The sequence below is a fragment of the Erythrolamprus reginae genome, chromosome 5, assembly GCF_031021105.1.
Source record: "Erythrolamprus reginae isolate rEryReg1 chromosome 5, rEryReg1.hap1, whole genome shotgun sequence".
NCBI classification, from domain to species: domain Eukaryota; kingdom Metazoa; phylum Chordata; class Lepidosauria; order Squamata; family Dipsadidae; genus Erythrolamprus; species Erythrolamprus reginae.
Genome location: NC_091954.1, coordinates 23,003,263 through 23,020,212, shown reverse-complemented (window position 1 = coordinate 23,020,212; position 16,950 = coordinate 23,003,263). Strand labels below are relative to the sequence as shown.

At 43.4% G+C, this 16,950-nt stretch overlaps 1 protein-coding gene across 3 annotated transcripts in view; it reads left to right on the top strand.

Moving 5' to 3' along the window:
• LOC139167595 (paladin-like) overlaps positions 1 to 16,950 on the top strand; it is a 126,495-nt gene that overhangs the window by 13,749 nt on the left and 95,796 nt on the right. Inside the window, exon 1 of one of the 3 annotated variants that reach the window (XM_070752220.1) lies at positions 15,065 to 15,423. The exons of the other annotated variants lie outside the window; for them this stretch is intronic. The gene's annotated coding sequence lies outside the window, so the exon portion shown is untranslated. Of the gene's footprint in view, positions 1 to 15,064; positions 15,424 to 16,950 lie in introns of those variants that run through there. 3 annotated transcript variants of the gene reach the window in all.

Genomic DNA, 16,950 nt, shown 5'->3' with positions numbered 1-16,950 from the left:
GACAGTATGAATCTCTGGAGGGAGTTGATTTCAGAGGGCTGGGGCCGCTATGGAAAAGGCTCTTCCCCTAGGCCCCGCCAGGCGACATTGCTTGGCTGATGGGACCTGGAGAAGGCCAACTCTGTGGGACCTGACTGGTCGCTGGGACTGGCCATTGTGACTCTTCCAATTCTGTGGCTTTTCGTGTCTACTCCTTCCCAATCGCTGCTTCTGTCAGTTCTGAACTTTAATCCTGTTTCTCCTTCAAACTGATTTCTAATTTCACCTATTTTTGGGGTAACTCTTTCCTTCACTGATCAAGCTTAGGTCACACTCTTCTTTCTTCTATATTGCTGTCACTGCCAGACAAAATGGTGGCTTTTCCTTGTCAAAGTTGAGGGGTTCCTCCTATCCCTTAGAGGTAATTGCCAGTTGCCTCAAGGTACCGGGATCTTCCCCTCTCTTCCGGTCGATCCCTCTGAGACCAAACGTACCGTATCAGTCCCCCCCCAATGAGGACATACAAACTTCGGGAACAGAGCCCTCACTTCTCTATACAATGACATCATCATCAATGCTTGGCAGAGCAATATCTGTAGTAGTTGCTGTTCATCTTGAACAGTATGAAAACTCACAACCAGTGATTTAATCCACACAACCAATTGAACCTATGAGCAGTTGTTAAACCTGCGGGAAACAGTACTTGGATCTAATACTTCCCATCTGTCTTAGGACTTCCGTTCTTAGCTGGCTGATTGCTGCTGAATTAATCACTACAGTGGTCCCTTGACTTTCGTGGGTCCAATTTTCGCAAAAGCCTATACCACGGATTTTCAAAAAATATTAATTTAAAAAATACATGGTGGTTTTTTTGAACACCACAGGTTTTCCCGTGGCCGCCTGATGTACAACACTGTGTGTTTTAACTTTCTTCCCCCCCCCCGCCGTCCTGCTTCTTTAAATAAAAGCTCCGCTTCCATCCCAGCCTCTTGATCTTAATTAATTCTTGGAGGGTTAGTACGCTCCCCTTGAAGCCGAGCCTTACTGCCACCCGCCGCCTCCTCTTCTTCCCGCACCCACCTAAGCTGACCGGCCTGGAATCCCAGCTTTGAGTCCTGGCCTGGATCCCTCTTGCCTTGAGCTTCCCCTCCCCCTCCCCTGAGCACCGGCAGCGAGCGCAGCAAGGCCCCTAGCTTGCTGCCCTGTTGCCCCTGCGGGTTCTGGGGGTAAGTAAAACCAGGAATGGAGGAGGGAGGGGGAGGAAGGAAGGAAGGGAGCATCTCTATTTCGCGGAAATTTGACTTTCGCGGCTGGTCTTGGAACGTATCCCCTACGAAAGTCAAAGGACCACTGTACTTAGTAACATTTATTTTTGTAAATGTATTGAATGTGTGCAGAGGCATCCCTTGTTTTGCCTGGAGGGGTCACCATTACACAAGTTTTTAAATGGATTTTTTATACTCAGTAGAAATGAAAGTAAAAACTATAACTGAATACACCAGTGAATAAAAGAAAGGGTGTCAGTAGTAAGGACAAAAACAAACAAACTCTGCCTGAACAAGCATTAAATTAAGTGAATCATTCTGTGATTATGTTGAAAGGGCAAAAATGCCCTGTATTTTTAAATTAACACATGGAAGAAAGAGGCTGCTTAGACAGGGTAGTTCTGCCTATTTACTCTACAGGTTGTGAGATAACAAGCTCCCCCCCCCCTCATGCTAATCATTTAATTCCCTCTTCCTTTTAGGCTTCCCTCTAGATCAGGGGTGTCCAGCCTTGGCAACCTCTGAAACTTGTGGACTTCAGCTCCCAGAATTTCCCAGACAACATGGGAATTGAACTCTACATACCTTAAAGTTGCTAAGGTTTGGGAAACATTGCATTAGATAGATAGATAGATAGATAGATAGATAGATAGATAGATAGATAGATAGATAGATAGATAGATAGATAGTGTTCTGCCGGGCTCTCTGGTAGAAGCCTCATGAAAATTCATCGGTACAAATTTCAGACACACACACGTTTGAAAATTCAAAACAATGTCCTTTGTCACAAAATTCAAAAGAAACAAGGCACCCTTTTTGTATTGCAAAGAGCACTCTTCCCCAAAGCAACCTTGCAGGCTGTACAAGTCCCTTAATCAGTCCTTAAGTACTTGGCTAGTAGCTGTGAAGAAACATCACAGCCCTCCTTCTTCTCACGAAGTGAAACACACACACACTTTACTCTGCTTTGGTGTCAAAGGCGTGAAAAATCCACAAACAAAGTTCAGAAACAGCGAGGCACGATCCTGAAGAACTGCGATCAGATAATCTTCCACAACGGCCAAACTAGCACGCTGCTATTTATAGCAGCAGCTCTAATTACTGGAGCCCCACCCAAACACAGGTGGCCTCTCTTATCTCCTGTAATATTTTCTCAATTGGTCTCTTCGATGCATAAGTCTGCGCCTGCGGGGTGGTCTAACACTCCGTCATCCGAATCGACCGAAGATAATGGTGATTGGCTTCCTGGGCTGTGTGCCAAGCCCCCCTCTTCCAAGTCACCCCCACCTTCTTCTTCGTCCGAGGAAACTGCACTCCCTGACTCTGCCGGCAACAAAACAGGCCTAGGACATGTTGACGTTTCCCCTGCATCCACCTGCACATTCCCTGGGGCAGGAGCTGGGCCAGAGCCAACCACAACAATTAGATAGATAGATTCATTCATTCATTCATTCATTCATTCATTCATTCATTCATTCATTCATTCATTCATGGAAACAGATATAGATATTAACATGGTTATTAATATGTGAAATGGTTACAAATATAAGGGGACATTTGGACAGGGATGGCAGGCATATTGGTACGCTTATGCACACCCCTTACGGACCTCTTAGGAAGAGTGAGGTCAACAGTAGATAGTCTAAGGTTAAAGTTTTGGGGGCGGGGAAGAAACTACAGAGTCAGGTAGTGTATTGACCACTCTGTTGCTGAAGTCATGTTTCCTGCAATTGAGTTTAGAGCGATTTATATTGAGTTTGAATCTATTGTGTGCTTGTGTATTGTTGTGGTTGAAGCTGAAGTGGTCTTTGATAAGGTAGGACATTGTAGTAGATAATTTTATATACTACGCTTAGGTTACACCGAAGGTGGCGTAGTTCTAAGTTGTCTAAGCCCAAAATTTCAAGTCTGGTGGCATAAGGTATTTTGTTGCTAGTGGAGGAGTGGTGGACTCTTCTTGTGAAATATCTCTGGACTCTCTCAATGTCCGATATGCAGTGTGGGTTCCAGACAGATGAGCTGTATTCGAGAATTGGTCTAGCAAATGTTTTGTAGGCTCCAGTTAGCAGTACAATTTTACCAGAGAAGAAGTTATGCAAGATTAGGTTAGTGTTGGTTATGACCTTTAAAGCCCTTCATGGCACTGGACCAGAATATCTCCGAGACCGCCTCCTGCCGCACGAATCCCAGCGACCAATTAGGTCCCACAGAGTGGGCCTTCTCCGGGTCCCGTCAACTAAGCAATGTCGGTTGGCGGGCCCCAGGGGAAGAGCCTTCTCTGTGGCGGCACCGGCCCTCTGGAACCAACTCCCCCCGGAGATTAGAACTGCCCCTACTCTTCCTGCCTTCCGCAAACTTCTTAAAACCCACCTTTGCCGTCAGGCATGGGGGAATTGAAACATCCCCCCCCCTGGGCACGTTGAATTTATATATGGTATGCTTGTGTGTGAGTCTGTTAGTTTGTGGGGGTTTTTAAATCTTTAAAATTTTAAATTGTTGATTACTTATGATTTGTCTTTTACATGTTGTGAGCCGCCCCGAGTCTTCGGAGAGGGGCGGCATACAAATCCAAGTAATAAATAAATAAATAAATAAACAACTTAATGCTTTTTGTCCCTGGTGTTGAATAGTTTTACATCATCAGCGAAGAGAACACAGTTGCTTTTAATATGATCACAAAGGTCATTTATGTTTTTATATTATGCGGATATATGTAATTATTATATTTAATAACTCTACACCTACGTACTTACTCCCCCTCATCTCCTTAGGTTAGCAGGCTTCCTTGCATTACAAAAATAATGCTGAGCTGTTTCCTAGTTCCCAATTTTAACCCTGTAGCTTTACAAACAGCATTGTGATATAATAGCAAAAATCTTTGAGAGGAAATCATGGTTGCTTGGATACTGCCTGGCAACCAACCCGTGTTCAAAAAGTCAGGAGGACAGAGGAAGTAAAAATATTTTTTTTCCTTTTAACAAGCAGTCAACTGCTTAAACTTCCCCTTTTTTCATAGCATGGCGTCTTTGCGTACGTTTGTGCCTTAAAACGTTTGGTAAAAATCTTGTAAGTAATATTTTTGCCAAGCCTTAAGAACACATCCTTCCCTCAGTTACCAAGGTATTACTGAAATCCCTGCTGTGTTGTACTTCGTTAATTAAACTTTTTCATTTAAAAAGCTTTCTGAACAGAATAATAAAAATCAAACAGCTTCCACTCTCCACTTTAGTTTTTAAGAACTAGAATTTTAAAAACCCAGGGTTCTTGGTTCTTGGTTGCAGGATGTGGCCATGACTTGGTTTGCACTGTTATGATGGACACTGTTCCCTGTAAGCTGCGCACACGGGCATGCCGCAAAATACCCCCCACGCACCCTTTTCCAAGGGTGCGCAAGGAGCCAGGCATTGGAGTTGGGGGCTCCCCATCCCCCTGCCAGCCCATGGGTGGAAGGAAAGGGAGCCGCGGCTGCCCCTGCCTCCCCACGGTGCCTCCAGCCCCCTCGCACTCCTGGCCTCTCGCTGCTGCCCCCTGCCTGCCCGATCCACCCCCTCTCCGGCTTTCTCCGCCTCCTGCCTTGGGGCATGACTTCTCCCGCGGATGTGGCGGATGTGGCTTCTCCTCCTCCTCATCCGTGCTCCCAGCCAGGGGGCTGCGAGAGGGTTTTCTCCGTGCGCTTCGGGAATGCCCGCCCCTCTCGCAGCCCCTTCGCTGGGAGCGCTTTCGTCCTGAGCTTTCAGCAAGGGGGCTGCAGTAGAGGCAGGGCAGGCGTTCCTGAAGCGCTTGGAGAAAGTGCTCTCGCAGCCCCCTCGCTGAGAGAGAGAGAGTAACAGACAGAGCAAGATGGAAAGAGAGAGGGAGAGAGAAAGTAAGTGAGAAAGAGAGAGAGAGAAAAAGAGGGTGGAGAGGGAGATAGCAAGAGAGAGAACAAGAGAGAGAGAGAAAGCAAGAGAGATAGAGTGAGAGAGAAAGAAAGCAATATATATAGAGAGAAAGAAAACAAGAGAGAGAGAGAAAGAGAGAGAGAGAGAGGGAGCAACAGACAGAGCGAGATAGAAAGAGAGGGAGAGAGAAAGTGAGAAAAAGAGAGAGAGAGAGCAAGAGGGGGAGAGAGAAAGAGAGAAATGACTTGATTTAAAGCATATGGTAAAAAGCACCCAAATAATAACAGAAAAAAAACCCCAGCCTCGTGTATGTGTGTGTGTGAACTCTTGAACCATTTCCAATAGCCCTCACCTGTTATTGGAAATGGTTCAAGAGTTCACACACACACACACACACAAGGCGGGAGGAGACAGGGATGGAAAAAGAGGAGAAGATAGTAATAATAGTAATAGATTTTGGTTTTGTTTTATTATTAATTTCTTTTAATAAAAAAGAAGGGAATTTTTTTCTCATTCATTCATTCATTCATTCATTCATTCATTCATTCATTCATTCATTCATCTATGCCGCCCAGTCCCAAAGGGACTGCTGCTCAGACACTATACTTTTCCGCCCACACCGAAAAAAAATTAAAGGGAACATTGATGATGGACATCTTGACTTTTTTGCCCCGTGGATTCCCTGCCTGATACCAAAAGAAAAGGAGAAGGAAAGAAAAAAATAAATCAAGACAGTTCAGGCATTGTTTTAAAAAAACGTTTTATTGCTACTAAAATGGTTGTGTATGGTGAAGGAACATTTTATAAACCCTATTTATTTTCTTCATGCTGACCTTCCGTAATTAGTGGGTTGCATTTCATATTCCAAAGATAGAACTCTTGTCTTGAAAGGAAATATTGGAATGACCACTTTGACATTTGTGGTGGTAACTTGAATTATATACAGATCCAGTTGAATTATAAGAAATGTGTCAACCTTATTTGGTAGAGCTGATGTATCCAGTATGGATGGCAGGGAAAAGTTGAAATCCATAAGTCTTAATGATATTTATATATCACTCCTTAATTTAAAAAAAATCTCAAAGTTGTTTTGAATTTTAAAAAAGTTAACATGGATTGGCATGTGATGTGAATGCAGCTCTAACTATAGATATGAACATCCAAATCATGCCATAGATATACCACGTTTCCCTAAAAATAAGATTGGGTCTTATTATTTTTTGCTTCAAAAGGTGCATTAGGGCTTATTTTCTGGTCAGGTCTTACATTTAGGAAAATATGATACTAATTGCGTCCATCTGGCTGATGATTTTAACTCAGACTTATTTTGAGGGTAGAGCTTATATTACAAGCATCTTGAAAAATCATGCTAGGGCTTATTTTCTACCCTGCTTCCCTGAAAATAAGTCACCCCCGAAAGTAAGACATAGGAGAGGTTTCATAGAATTGCCTAATATAAGGCATCCCCCGAAAGTAAGGCATCGTAAACCTTTCGTTTTGCAGCATTCCTGAACAGAACATATATAACAATGCTGTCCATAAATTGCATCCCCAAACGCTGCATCAATTAGTTTTAAAACACATCCAATATGCATCCAACATGTGGCTGCTTGTTTGGATGCATTTTTGCTGCAGCAGGATACAGGATACAATTAATTGGGGGGGGGGAGAAAGACATCCCCTGAAAGTAAGACTTAGCACATCTTTGGGAGCAAAAATTAATATAAGACGCTGTCTTATTTTCGGGGAAACACGGTAGTTAATTCTTATTTTCGGGGAAACAGTAAAGTGATGGCTTTTTGTTCTAGTACTGATGGGACAATGCCAATGTTAGACACCCATGCGGTAGGCCAAACTAAGAAACTGGTATCAAATAGGTTGGGAATACTTTTATTGGAACATTAAACTATTGTTCTAGAGCTGTGATTTCAAATCTGTGGCAGGTGAAGCATCGCCCTATGTTAGCTCCAGTGTGCATGCACACACTAGCCAGCTGATTTTCGGCCTTGGGGAAGGCCGTTTCACCCTCCGGAGGCTTCAGGGAAATTGTCAGGCCCAAAGCCATTATGTGATGTTAGAGGCTTTTGGACTGCCACAGTTAACAGCGATAGGGAAACGGGAGGGGTGACAGAGAGAGAGAAAGAGAGAGATTGATACCACCACACATTCCTTACACAGAGTCCAAGGTCAACTGAACAAATGAAGAAGCCAGTGAATCCCTGCACCGGATTGGTCCACATGATTGCACTTGTGGGTGACGGGGATATGAGATGAACCTTAACCTGGATGGGAAACTGAAGATAATTTAGTGTTGGAATGACGGAGCATCGAATCCAACATGGCGAAGCTAATAAATCGAACCTTGTGTGAGAGCACAGGAGTGGAATGTGATTTATTTCTCAGATGCTATTTGGTTCCCTGAACCTCCAAAGTGCAATAAACAGCCCAATGGGCAAACCGGAAGTTAGGAAAATGGACTTCCAGTTTGCCTGTTGTGCTGTTTTTCACACTCCAGAGGCTTCAGGGAAGCTTCCTGAAGCCACGGAGTGCAAAAAACAACACAATGGATAAATCAGAAGTCTGTTTTTCTGAACTTCTGGTTTGTCCAGAAGTTGATTCATGGATGCTAAGCATATAGATGGTTATTGAAAAGGATGTCCATGTGCCGCCTCTATGTTGGTTGAGGCAGGCAGAATTCCCTTGAGTACCAATTGTTGGGGGTCAAGGAAAAGGGAGGGTCTTGCTTTCTCTTTCTGCTCAAGATCCCCATGGACAATTGGTGGGCCACTGTGTGACACAGAATACTGGACTCAATAGGCTTTGTCCTGATTCAGCACAGCTCTTCTTATGGCTATTTTTTCGCCATCCCAGGCTTCAGTGAGGCCTTTGCACATGCGCGGGGATGGGGGGATTGTGTGTATGTGCAGGGCAGCATGGGTGTGGTGCGCATGCATGGTGGGGAAGAAATTGGTGTGGGCATGTGTGCCCATGCTAGCGCATGCACACACACATGTTTGATACGTGAGCCAAAAATGGTTTGCCATCACTGTATAGTCCTCAGAGAGGGGCGGCATATAAATCCAATAAATAAACAAATAAATAAATATAGTAACAGAATCCTACATGTCTGAATACGCTTCCCCTGTCCCACCATCACCTCTATCCCTTTATCTAGGTATGAACTGGAGAGGAGCTTTTCTAACACCTTTCTGTCTGTTATTTTCTTCATCCGGGTTCAACCCCTTTTTATCTGACCATTGACTTGCTCTTCCTCCTGTCCTCCAAGGCCATTTCCGGTGTCCTCTTTGTTGATTTGACAAAAATAAAATTGATTTGCTTGCGCCAGCTTGAAGGGCTGCAAGAAACCCCAGCCTATATAATGGTTGTGTTGCTGGCTGTGCTTTGAAAATAGAAACATACCGGTAGAAGATTGATGGCAGAAAAAGGCCTCATGGTCCATCTAGTCTCCCATTATACTATTTCCTGTATTTTATCTTAGGATGGATGGATGTTTATCCCAGGCATGTTTAAATTCAATTACTGTGGATTTACCAACCACGTCTGCTGGAAGTTTGTCCCAAGCATCTACTACTCTTTCAGTAAAATAATATTTTTCTCACATTGCTTCTGATCTTTTCCCCAATTAACCTCAGATTGTGCCCCCTTGTTCTTGTGTTCACTTTCCTATTAAAATACTTCCCTCCTGAACCTTATTTAACCCTTTAACATATTTAAATGTTTCAATCATGTCCCCTCTTTCCCTTCTGTCCTTCGGGCCATTAAAAATACTGTATCTTTTATGCTGTTAATTAAAGCAGCAATGTCCTTTTTTCCCTGGCATTTTATTATGGTGTGAATTCTTGAAAGTGACTTTTAAAGCAATGGCTTTTCTTCACTCTTGCAAGTCAAAAAGAAATGGCTGCTTTAATGAAGAGCAGAGTCATATGTTCATGTGAAGTTTAAACCATGACTCCAAATAATCTTTGAAAGATGCACAGCCTTAATCCAGAATAGGAAAGCAGACTTTTAAGGCTTTCACTTCTTACCATTTTGGGGCACTGTCTGGGTTCCATTTACATTTACCCTGATATTTATTGCCTTGGATCCTTTCCCCACTGTTTTCTTTCAGTCTGATGATATCTTGTAAATATTTGGCTACTGCTCGGTGGCTGCAGCACAAGTCAGTGGTGTTTGCGGAAGAAATATCGTATTTAAAGAGCGTGTTTCAGTCTGTGTGGTTGGCATTTACCCAGATGGTTCCTCAGCTTAAATGTACTGACCACCAAGAAAACTTCCAAAGGGGAAGGAGAAATCTGGTTAAAATGTGGGTGTTCCTGCTATTTTTCTGGACCAAGACACAGCATTTTTATTTCTTTTTAAATGCAGGGTAATCGGGCTCCCTGGTGTGCATATAAAAGAGAGGTCTTCAGACTTAGCCATTTTAAGACTTGTGGACTTCAACTCCCAAAATTCTTCAGCCGGATGGAGAATTCTGGGAATTGAAGTCCACAAGTCTTAAAGTCGCCAAGTTTGGGGACCCCTAAAGTAAAACCTAGTCTTAGCCTCTCCTAAGCCTGGTATAGTTAGAAGAAACTGCCTGAAATCTATAAGGATCATGACTCATCTGCCATTATGCTTTTAGCAAGAGTGTTATTTGCTTTCCTTCTTTCAATATGTCATTCCAGTCCTTGGAGGAAGCCCAGAATTTCATGAAAAGACATTTGATGGGTGAAGAGTAAGCAAATGGATGGCAAATTCCAGGAAGGTGGTGAGCAGTAATGGGCCCCACCTGGTACGAATGGGATCGGCGATCCGGTAGGACGTTTTATTGGGTTCTGGAGGCTGGCCTGGCCTGGCCATGCGCAGGCCCAACATGTATGCGTGTGCCCCTGCATGAGATTTTGCTTTTGCGCATGCACAGAAGCAAAAAAAAAGGCAAACATCACAAAAATGTCACCCACGTGAGCATGCTCACGTGAGATTTTGCTTTGGGTGCATATGCAGAAGCAAAATTTCGTGGGGGGGAATGCGTATATGTGTTAGGCGCCTGCGCCAGCCTTGGCATCCCATTACTGGTAGGAAAAGGTAAGAGGAGCCCTTGGTGGAAAGAAAAAGGTGCAGTAACTCTGGAGAGATGCCTCAGAGGTGCTTTTTCAAAGGGTAACTGGATTTAGGAAGATGGTTTGCTTCTCATCCAGGAAGCTTCATCGGTTCTGGCAGGATGGATGGTGGAGGAGATGGAAGGATTTGTTTGTTTATTTATTGATTGATTGATTGATTGATTGGATTTGTACGCCGCCCCTCTCCGCAGACTCGGGGCGGATAACAACAGTGATAAAAAACAGCATGTAACAATCCAATACTAAACAACTAAGAAACCCCTTATTATAAAACCAAACATACATACAAACATACCATGCGTAAATTGTAAAGGCCTAGGGGGAAAGAATATCTCAGTTCCCCCATGCCTGATGGCAGAGGTGGGTTTTAAGAAGCTTACAAAAGGCAAGGAGGGTGGGGGCAATTCTAATTTCTGGGGGGAGTTGATTCCAAAGGGCTGGGGCCGCCACAGAGAAGGCTCTTCCCCTGGGTCCCACCAAACGACATTGTTTAGTTGACGGGACCCGGAGAAGACCCACTCTGTGGGACCTAACTGGTCACTGGGATTCGTGCAGCAGAAGGCGGTCCCGGAGATATTCTGGTCCGGTGCCATGAAGGGCTTTATAGGTCATAACCAACACTTTGAATTGTGACTGGAAACTGATCGGCAACCAATGCAGACTGTGGAGTGTTGGTGTAACATGGGCATACCTGGGGAAGCCCATGATTGCTCTCGCAGTTGCATTCTGCACGATCTGAAGTTTCAGAACACTCTTCAAAGGTAGCCCCATGTAGAGAGCATTACAGTAGTCGAACCTCGAGGTGATGAGGGCATGAGTGACTGTCAGCAGTGAGTCCCAGTCCAGATAGGGCCGCAACTGGAGAGATGCCTCAGAGGTGCTTTTTCAAAGGGTAACTGTATTTAGGAAGATGGTTTCTTTCTCATCCAGGAAGCTTCATCGGTTCTGGCAGGATGGATGGTGGAGGGAGATGGAAGGATTAGTTCTGACAGGATGGGAGGGGGTTGGGGAGTTGGAGGGATCATCATTTCTTTGTGGTGATCTGGTGGTTAGCACTCTCCCTGAGAGGTTTTGAGGCCACCTGTAGCAGGGTGCCAGTGCAGGTGGCAGAGATGTAGAGAGATACATTTTGCAGTGTGTGTTACAGTTACCTTGAAAGGAGGAAGTGAAGGAAATTACTCATCCACCCATCTTTTGTCTTTGGGTTTTTTGGGGGAAGTAGCGAAGTCAACATTCCCATAGCTATTCCAGCAGGATTAGGAAAGTTTTGCTGTGGGAATCGCCATAAATGAATCATCCATGGTAAATCTGGTTCCTTTGTGTGGCTTTTGGTTTATTTATGTGTCTGTGCCCCTTCAATCCTGATGATTCCAAGTGGCTTATCTTCAGAGGTGGGTTCGGACGGGTTCGGACCGATTTACCCAAACTGGTAGCAACCCGCTGATGATGTCACGATGATGTCACAGAATCGCCGCCATCTTTTTGGGGGGGATTTTTTAAAGCACTTATTTTCTTCTTACATAGAAACATAGAAGACTGACAGCAGGAAAAGACCTCATGATCCATCTAGTCTGCTCTTATACTATTTTCTGTATTTTATCTTAGGATGGATATATGTTTATCCCAGGCATGTTTAAATTCAGTTACTGTGGATTTACCAACCACGTCTGCTGGAAGTTTGTTCCAAGGATCTACTACTCTTTCAGTAAAATAATATTTTCTCATGTTACCTTTGATCTTTCCCCCAACTAACTTCAGAATGTGTCCCCTTGTTCTTGTGTTCACTTTCCTATTAAAATCACTTCCCTCCTGAACCTTATTTAACCCTTTAACATATTTAAATGTTTCGATCATGTCCCCCCTTTTCCTTCTGTCCCCCAGACTATACAGATTGAGTTCATTAAGTCTTTCCTGATACGTTTTATGCTTAAGACCTTCCACCATTCTTGTAGCCCGTCTTTGGACCCGTTCAATTTTATCAATATCTTTTTTGTAGGTGAGGTCTCCCGAACTGAACACAGTATTCCAAATGTGGTCTTACCATCACTCTATATAGCGGGATCACAATCTCCCTCATCCTGCTTGTTATACCTCTAGCTATGCAGCCAAGCATCCTACTTGCTTTCCCTACCGCCTGACTGCACTGTTCACCCGTTTCGAGACTGTCAGAAATCACTACCCCTAAATCCTTCTCTTCTCTCCAGAAGAAGCCGAGTTTCCGGCATTGCACAGGCGTTGTCATCTTGTTTTTGGCTGTAAAAAAAGAAAAATGGAATTTTTGAGCAGTGCGCCTATGTGTACACAAAGCGTGCGCACCCACGTGGCATACCCAAGTGGCGCAGGAGGAAGTGAACTAGCAGCGAGGTAACTTAGAACCTACCCTGTTTATCTTCCTTCCTTTCTTTTGTCTGGAGCTGGTTTACAAGTTACCATTATTTAGCAGATGAGTGGGTCCTACTTCAAAAGACGCAAAGCGGTTTGTGCTGCTGTACAGTTATGTCTGGAGGGGTGGAAAAGCACCCTCTGTGAGTCAACAGTATAATTTCAGCATTGGGAAGTATCAAAGAAGATTTGGGAAGATGCTGGCAAGGATGTTCCCCAAAGAATGCAAGCAAATGGAGCTGGATAGACTTTGATTCTTTTATGTTAAAGAATCAGTCTGCTTTTCTGACACTGTGTGTGTGCGAGAGAGAGAGTGTGAATTAAACACCAAAGAAATTCACATACAACCCAGACAGGCAACACGCACTCTTACATTTGAATTAAGTAATTTATTTATTGGATTTGTATGCCGCCCCGCTCCGTGGACTCGGGGCGGCTAACAACGGTGATAAAAACAGAATGTAAAAATCCAATACTAAAACAGCTAAAAACCCTTGTTATAAAAACCAATCATACATACAAATGTACCATGCATAAATTGTAGAAGCCTAGGGGGAAAGATCATCTTAGTTCCCCCATGCCTGATGGCAGAGGTGGGTTTTGAGGAGCTTACGAAAGGCAAGGAGGGTGGGGGCTATTCTAATCTCTGGGGGGAGTTGGTTCCAGAGGGCCGGGGCCGCCACAGAGAAGTCTCTTCCCCTGGGCCCCGCCAACTGACATTGTTTAGTTGATGGGACCCGGAGAAGGCCCATTCTTTGGGAGCTAACTGGTCGCTGGGATTCGTGCGGCAGAAGGCGGTCCCTGAGATAATCTGGCCCGGTGCCATGAAGAGCTTTATAGGTCATAACCAACACTTTGAATTGTGACCAGAAACTGATCGGCAACCAATGCAGACTGCGGAGTGTTGGTGTGACATGGGCATATTTAGGGAAGCCCATGATTATTAATATTATTAATACAGGTCAGTCCTTGGCCTACGACCAGAATTGAGCCCATAGTTTCGCTAAGCGAGAAAGTTGTTAAATGAGTTTCCTCCCCTTTTATGAGCTTTACGACCAGTTGTTAGGCAAATTGCTGCAGCTGCTTAGTTAATAATATGGTTGTTAAATGAATCTGGCTACCCCGTTGACTTTGCTTGCCAGAAGTTCGCAAGAGGGGATTACGTGACCCTGGGACACTGCAACGGTCGTACATGTGAGTCAGATGCCAAGCGTCTGAATTTTGATCATGTGACCATGGGGAGGCTGCAATGGTCCTAAATGAAAAATGAGTGTTGTTTGAACTTCGAGCAGTCACTAAACAAACTGTTATAAATTGAAGACTGACTGGTAATTATTAACCTTTCTATTGCTTATGAATATGTTTGCTTGATGGAGGGAGTTTAGGATTTTATTTGAGAAGTCCCAAAGGGATTCATTTCCAACGGCTTCTCTCTCCTTTCCTCCTAATTTGGGAAATGCTCCCTCTCTTTTGGAAGAAATTAACGTTATAGGTAAGAAGTGGATGGCGGTAGAAAGGAACTATTTAGAAACTTTATTATTATTATTTATTGGATTTGTATCTATCTGTTTTTGCGACGGTAACCTGTTTTTTTGAAGGTTCTTGCAGATGCTTACTGGCAACTAGGTGCTCGAGAGAGCTGTGTTTCTCTTTTTAATTTTTTTTAATTTATCAAAATATAAAATATAGAAATACAAAGGAAAATAAAGATAATTGGGAAAGAGGGGAGGAGAAGTGGAAAGAAAAATGTGTAGAGTAAAGGGGGAAAGAGAAAAAAAAACACCATTGACTTCTGATTCCTTTTGGAGCAATAGAATAAGGTAACAACACGAAATCTTGACTTTTTACTTTTATATAATAATATATACTTGCCCTTTCTATAACAACAAACCTATCTAATCGGCAACACCCAAAATGAAAGATGCAATCTCCCCTCCCTCAAGCACGAAGTCCAAAAGCAGTTTATAAACAGAAACAAAACTAATGATGCTCTTTCATTTAATCAAAGCTTGTCAATTTAAGCCAACTCTGCTAACTCCAATCCATTTTTTTCTACAGTCTTTCATCTGGGGTGGGAATCAAAAGCATCCTTCCATTTTTGCGTGTAGAAGTATTCTTGCTGCTCCACAGTTGTATTTTTCTCTGCCCTGGCAGGTTGACCGATGGACTTCAACTCCCATCCCTGGCTTGGGGAATTGTGGGAGTTGAACTTCCTCCCGTTTTCAACTTGCCAAGCTCAAGAGAGATGCTGCTCTAGAGGCTTTCTTGCTCCTTCCTGACAAACGAAGACGAGAGCCCTTCCTTCAAAGTCCGTCTTACTTGGCGGCTGAGTGCCTGAGGCTTCTGTTGCCGGGAATCTCCCAGCTTTTCATTGGCAGAAAAGTCCGTGAGCTGAGCTGTCTTTCACATGCTCCAGCCCACAGACGGGCGAGGAGGCTGTTCTGCCCGGAGAAGAGGGTCAGCTCCTGTCTCTCTCTGCTAGCCCTGTTTTACTTGGCATTGGCTAGGATTTGATCTCTTGAAAACAAAAGGGCTACAGTCTCTGCTTCATCGGTCGGTGACTTGCATTCCTCCCCCCGGTCCCCCGAGGATGGGCTTAACTGCTTCACCCCCACAGAGGATCAGCCATGGCCAACTTTGAAGGAATCTCTTGAGAATCTGGGGAAAGAACAGAGGAATCTCTTGAAAGCCCTTCTGGAAACATTGGGTGGATTTACTTTTGAGTCAGCTTAAAATTCCTCATTCCAAAGGGAGGAAATTGGATGATCTCCCTGGCAGCTAAATAATAATAATCAGGTACATTATGTGGACTTTTTCTTTCTTTCTACTGTTGCCTTTGGCTATAAAACTTCTTTAATGCTGGAATCTTAAAAAGAGATGCAACAATTCTGGTGGGATTGGAAAATAGATGTTTCTTGATGCGAGTTTCTCTAGGTGTCTTCCAAAGTTGTTTTGGGACCGGGGGATGTTTTTAGCAGCTTATAAACATCAAGACGTCCAGCTTCCCTTGATAGAAATTTTGAAAAATTTATTTGACAGCCTCAGTTGTTGCTTGTTCTCTTAATGCTGAGAATCTCATCTCTCCTGCATTTTCTGGCCATAGTAAAACTACACGAGTGCAGGAAAGTTGCAATTTCATGTATATGCTGCCAGGAGCCTGTAATAATTGCCGCAGTGCTTCCCATTCTGGCAGATCACGAGATGTCACGGCAACATTGGTATAATTTGGAAAGTTAATGAAAGCATGTTTACATACAGAATTTGCTCCACGTTTTAAATATATCATTGTCTCTGTTGTGGCTGATGTATTTTTAGGTAGAACAGAGCTTCTCAGTCAAAATATAGTTTATTTTGATTATTGCAGCTTTGAATTTAAGGGTAGTAGAAATACTGCCAAAGAGACGATTTATGTTATCCACGCCGACTGGATATAGAAGATTTGCACCCGGAATTTAATGACGTTGATTTGGAACTGAACCCTGATACCAGGGGCCATGCAGTTCCAAATGGATTTGATTTGTGCCTTCTTTTTCTTCCTCTTTTTTTTTTTTTTAAAAAAAAATTCTTTTCTTGCCAGGATAGGAAAATTCCCAGCTTTGTGCCTTCTGAAAAGCATTCTAAACTAGTTATCAAAACATCATACAGTCCAGTAGCAAAGGAAAAGGTTTTTTTAAAAAAAGAAAACCACTAAGGAAAATTGGGTTCCCTTTGTGGTGATAAGGGTGGAGAAAAAAAATGCTTTCTGTGACATTTTGAGAAATATTTTAAGAAATGCTGTTTTGGCTGGAATCCCCAGAGAATTTTTTTCCCCTGGGAGTAAACCCCAGTGGATGAAGTAAGGAGACTGTTTTACGTGACTTGGGAAGAAACCTCAGGGAATATGTCTGTATTGACCTGTATTTAGCAAATGAAAATGTTGGATTTTCTGTGTTATAGCAAAGCAGCATATTATGCCATAACTTTTTATAGGCTAGAGCAGAGGTCTCCAACCTTGGCCACTTTAAGACTTGTGGACTCCAATTCTCAGAATTCTTCAGCCAGCAAAGCTAAACTAGATGAGGAATTCTGGGAATTGAAGTTTTAAAGTGGCCAAGGTTGGAGACCCCTGGGCTAGAGCCTTCTTTGCCAGTGGAACAAAATGGTCATATTTCTATAAATGCTTGCATCATTTAAAGTGGTTTGCCTCCTTATTTGGGGAGCTAAAAGGAATATTTGGAGGAGGTTGAGGGCGTGTGTGTTGAATGACTTGACTACAACCTGCCATAGGTAGTTTTGATCTCCTCTCTCCCACCCAGCATTCAGTTTTATTATTTATTTATTTAT